The 5578-nt window shown below is 41.6% G+C and overlaps 1 protein-coding gene across 1 annotated transcript in view; it reads left to right on the top strand.

Annotated features, from left to right (window-relative positions):
- The first annotated feature begins 719 nt into the window (after positions 1–719).
- pamr1 (peptidase domain containing associated with muscle regeneration 1) overlaps positions 720–5578 on the top strand; it is a 32526-nt gene continuing 27667 nt past the window's right edge. The window contains exon 1 of the mRNA XM_035664254.1: positions 720–1011. The gene's annotated coding sequence lies outside the window, so the exon portion shown is untranslated. The remainder of the gene's footprint in view (positions 1012–5578) is intronic.

Genomic DNA, 5578 nt, shown 5'->3' with positions numbered 1-5578 from the left:
ATAACAGTGGCAGCGCAGAGGGAACAAAAAATTCCTCGGTTGCGCACGAGTAGAGAAGCATTTACAAGTCTTAGAATCTCAAGAACTAGTTTGTGTAGTGGTGCATGGCTGAGCTTGTTTTTCTAACATGGTAGACAAAAGTGTGCATCCTTGTGGAGGTGGGGTATTTCCATCTGGTGTTAAGAGCTGTAACAAATTAGCCTTTGCAAATTGCAAACTGTGTCCCAGCTAGTTAGGGATACTAAATACATACAAGTATAGATGTATATAGAAAAAAAAACTTTCATGTACTTGAAGTTTGAATTACTGTACTGTACATCAGTATGACATGTTATCTCTATGCTTGTTCTCAAGTCCTGATATAAAAGCCCTGCTTCACCTTGGTCTAAATGCTTCGCCTCACTTTCACTTTAAAGCTGAGTAGCCTTAAGACTTCCAAGGTCTAGACACAGGAAATGAAGAAGGCTTAAGTGCATTGCTGGAATTCTGTCTGATGTGTGTTGCTTTTTAGGAGTGTGGAGTAACCGTATTTACTGGCTGAGTCTCCGGCTGCACAGCTCATGGTGTCCCCTTCCACCTAGCGCAAGTGCAGGCATGTTTTCATATCAAACCTATCTATTTCTTGCCATGTGTTATCTGCAGGTCAGCAAGCCTCTGAACCCCCACCCCTTTGCATTCCTCCCTCTGCTTTCTCCGTAAATCCCGCAGCAGTCCCAGGGGGGCCGTAACACGGGGAAAAGCCTTTCTCCACCGGTCATGGCTGTCCGTGGTCAAGCGCTGCTGCAGTGACACAAGAGAGCCCCAGACCGTCTGTCATTCTGTCTGCAGCCACACAGCACTAACCATCACTGCCCGTCTGACCACGCCACAGCTGTGATACAATCTCGGGTTCTCAGTGTGGTGCCTGTCTGCCTGTGCAGATAGACGGAGGAAGGCAAAGGAGACATAAAGGGATGAGGACAGAGGAGGAGAAAGTGCAGTGGGCTTCTGTCACTTCCTTGGTAGTCTAAGGTTAGTTCACGCTGAGCAATAACTCATAGGTCCCCTGACACTTTGCAGCACTCTGTTTCCTGGACTGAATAATGAATGTGCAGGGCTTCCATTAGCGTTGAAAGCTCAGATTATTTCACAGGGCCTGACAATTACTCATGCTCAGGGAATCAGGGACATGGCGGGGGAAATCCATAGGGATGAATTCATCGTCTCCTGGTTTATGTACGATGAAGATATTTGTGTGTTCTTTGGACATGTTGAAAAAAAAAGTGGAGTGGAGAAGATAATAAGGAGGTCTAGTGATTTGATTTAGTATTCTAGTGGTGAGTACATATGCACGCTGAACTGTCGATACCTGCCTTGAATCCAGGAACTGGGATATTGCCATCTGTTCAAGAAGCATGTGCTTCTCTCTATTCAGAGTGCTAGAATTTGGCTGCGGTAAACTTGCAGTCGAGGATACCATTACAATAAATACTCTAGAGACAGATAAGACATTTCTTTTAACTACTGGTGACAGAGACACGATCTTGTCAGCACTTATCTCAGCCCTTATCTCAAGTAACGCTTTGGAATAGTGCACAAATTGCACAAAGTAGACCTTATAGTCAGCACAGTTTCTTGGCTTCTTTTAGCAGGCAGATGTTGCCAGTGTTGAATGTGAGAGGTCACTCAGTTTAATTCTCAACCACAGTGTTTCCAGGATGATGTTTTTAAAAGCAACAGCAGTCTCCCTCCTGGTTTTATCTAGACAGAAACCGGGGGTCTCAGAGGCAGCGAACAGAAACACGCAGGCTATGCAGAATCAAACCAAAGCTGTTGCTACATAGAGAGATCTGCTGCACCGCTGGGACCTAATCATGGCACAAACTGCTGCCTTTTTTTTTCCACAATTCACTGCGGTTTCATTAGCCTGCCTTTGCCAATTTCCTGATACGCAGGCTCAAGGTTTCTAGCAATGACTGGTTGGATGCTATTTGCTAATGGATGAGTTACAATGGATTGTTAATGAATGCTGAAATACTCTCTCAACCATGGAGGAGAAGCAGGAGGCTTGGCTTATTGATGTACTGTACTCCCCATCTCCATCTGGTTTCCATGCAGCAGCAGTTAAAAGAGTGGGTTTTGAACCAGCTGAAGAGTGGGCCATTGAAATTCCATGGCACACAAGGGAAACCCTCTTACAAAATCCAGAGGGTGGGAAGGAGATGTACTGTGGAGCCACTCGTTTAAAGAATCAGTGTCCAATCTCCTGGATTACACCCCTTGACCTGCAACACAAAATCCCCTATTAAATAAGTCAAGAATTGAATTCTTTTTACTCTCCCCTCTGCTAACAGGCTTATTGACTCAACGGTCAAGTGCTTTGTGGCGAGGTTTGCTTTTAAATTGGCTAAAGGGAGAGCTTAAGAACATCTGATTATTATTAGAAAAGTCATGACATTCAAAGAGCCTCAGTGGTTTTTTTCGTGGTTTTTTTTTTTTTTTCCAGATCAAATGCAGCGTGTGATATGGTTTTGCCACTGCACTTGTGAGGGGGTTCACACGGTCAGTTTAAATTAGAGATGGTGGTTGAATGTCCTCCTAACATTTCAGCGAAACATTTAGCAGCTTCAGGTTTAATGGGGGAACAGCGTGAAGTGCTTGCTCTCATCATATCACGTTGGAATGAATCTTCTGTATGTGTGAGGGAGGAGTGCTGCGGTTTACATGCGTCTTCTCTCTCAACTCTTCCCCGCCCTACAAATTTAAAACCAGTTTAAGTAACCGCTAATGAAAAACATTTAGCCTTTTCAGCATATGGCAGTAGCTTACACAGAGAGTACAAGGAATTGAGTCAGACTCTTTTGAACGGATGTATGGAGATGTGCGCATCAGCGTGATTTATTTTAATGGAATCTTCAGATAAGCCTTTCTTTCTTCTTTCTGCACCATGCTCAGCTATCGAACGGTGTGGTTAACTAGTGGGCTGAACTGACTTTGGGGCATTTTACTCTGTTTCTCATAAATCTAGTGGTAAGAATAATGTCCATATTTCATATACATTTAAAATCTAAATTCACATTAACAGCCCTGTGCAGTGCTGTATTATTTTTTACTTGCCATACAAGGCATACTGTAAACACAGTAGTTGACGAGAAACTGTAGCACCAGCATTAATCTTTGTGCTTTCCGTTCTAAGTCTTAAATGCTGATTAGCATTCGTCCACAAGCTGGACACGAAATGCAGAATGCCAGTAGATGCTCACAGTTTGACAGTTTGTAATTATTATCAGTTGTTACAGATAATACAGAGATACTAAAATGTCCTATAATAAGCAGACATACCCCTATATAGTACGTTGGTTCAATTTAAAGCACCTTAAATTCCACCTTAACATAAAAAAACCCATCTTGCATCCGACAACATCTGTAAAAGTTTCTGTTATTTCAACCCTCAGGTTTCTTCCTCCCACTATCCCTTTTTCCATCTGCCCAGCTGTAGTAATAATAGTGTCAGAGGGTTAACGGAAGGAAAAGGTCAGAATCCAGGACACAAGTATGACCCTTTGGCATTTTGACCTTTTGCTACCCACAAGGCCGGTAGTGTTGACAGCACCCTGGTGGGGGAAGGGTAAACAAACGAGCCACATGGAAAAGAACTCCAGGCACCCGCTGCAAGTAGAACAAAAATACAGAAAACTCACGCACTCTCTCACAGCAAATTAGCATACAATATAGACTCCTGGAGTTAGCTGAATCTTTAAAAATAGTGGAACTTGATTCAAAGAATTGTGTAGTTTTGTAAAACTTTACGTGTTCTTGGCACAGCGTGTCTAAATCAGGAATAATCCCTTTACTCTTATCTTTTAATCTTTGTTCATTTCTCTGAACTGTGCTGCATAAATAACAACATTGCTGCTTGTCTTTCTCAGCCTAAAAATCAGTACAAGTATATAAGAAAGGCTTCTCCATCATTTGAAACCCCAAGAGAGGAGGCTCAGCACTCTGGCCATTTGATATCGGCTTTATTTCACTGGAAGTCGGCCATAAAGTGGAGGCTCGATCATTTATGGATGTGGCCTTGTGGAACCCACCTTTTCCATATAGGCCTTGATGTTGAGTGTATTGTGCTTGCCTATGCTTCACTGGTGCCTGGAATCTCTAATGTGGCATATAGACGCTCGCCCACTAATAGATTTGTGTCCCTTGGGACAGGTTTGTATCACTGTTGGCTGTCAGTGCATACATTATGCCATTTAAGCAAGAATGATCACTGCTATTAACAACAAAGCAGGCCCAATTGAATAATTTAACGTAGTGGCAGTGGCTCATTCCTGATAAAAGAAGGGAGTGGAGAATTGATCAAACAGACTGCCCTCACCCAACTGTGGGAATATAAATAATAAAATGAGATCAGAGTGATTAGATGTAGTACCCCATTCCAGTAACTACTGCTTACATTCCTTTGCACTGAGATTCTCTTTATGGACATCTTGATTGCACTTTCCTGCTTGCAACAGCAAATCGGTGAGTTCCATAGCAGATGGATGTGGGAATGATGGGATGTACTTTATGAGATATCCTAGAAAGTGATGTGCTGCGGTAAAGGGTTCTTTTTCTTTTCTTTTCACCTTGGTGTGTACACATTTTTGTGCATCACCTGCAGAAGAAAAAGGAAATAAAATGACATATCTCATCCACATCAAGCCTTTTATAAGTCTTCAAAGGCCACTTTATATTCATCTCATGTCTCAGTCAAAAAATATTTCATGGATTTTTAAGCTCTGACTCCCTCTAGAGGGAGTAAGAATTAAGAGCAGAGGATAAACAACAAAATGCACCTTCCCATAAACACTCCCACTTACTTAAAATATATACTTTTGATTTCCTGGCTTATAATAGATTTCCCATTTTGGATTCAGTTTGCAGAATTATCTGAAATGGTCATGCTTAGAGGGTCATATTTTCCCATTTACTCTCCCATTTCCCCATTTACTCTCAAAGAACATTGGATTCACTGATGGGAGGGCGATATAAACTCTCCACAGTCACACACAGTCAATGCTACATACTGTGCGTGTTCTATCTTCAGCTGCCTGCAATGCACGAGCTCAGACATGATGCATGATGTAACAGTTCTGTAAGAGTAAATTTATTAGAGACAGAAACACATCCTCAAGAGAATTTATCATTTACTTGAGATCATGGCACTATATTTCTGATGAATGTAAAGTATCTTGGAACGACATGTTTTGATTCAAGATGAGACTTTTTTTTTATTTGTTACTTGAGGGTTGATCCTTGATAAGTGATCCTCTCTTTGACATTCTACTAATTTAGTTCAGGCCTTTCAACATCGCTGCTTTCTGGTAGCTTCGGAAGTGAGAGCCATGAAACTCTGAAGAAGATCAAAGGGTTTTTGAAATTAGCTTTATCTTTGACGGAGTAGTGAAATGCCAACAAAAATTACAAGTGCAAAGCCAATAATGTTGATAGTGGGTGTGCATTTTATTTTATTTTTTAGAAATTGTTAACAATTTAAAAGAATTTCCATACTCTCTGTTCTTGTTTATTTTAAGATCCTCTCTCTCTCTCTCTCTCT

Source organism: Morone saxatilis, unplaced genomic scaffold (assembly GCF_004916995.1).
Source record: "Morone saxatilis isolate NCDOM2014 unplaced genomic scaffold, NCSU_SB_2.0 Contig2, whole genome shotgun sequence".
NCBI lineage: Eukaryota > Metazoa > Chordata > Actinopteri > Moronidae > Morone > Morone saxatilis.
The sequence above is the reverse complement of the archived record's forward strand: the minus strand, read 5'-3'. Positions and strand labels throughout refer to the sequence as shown.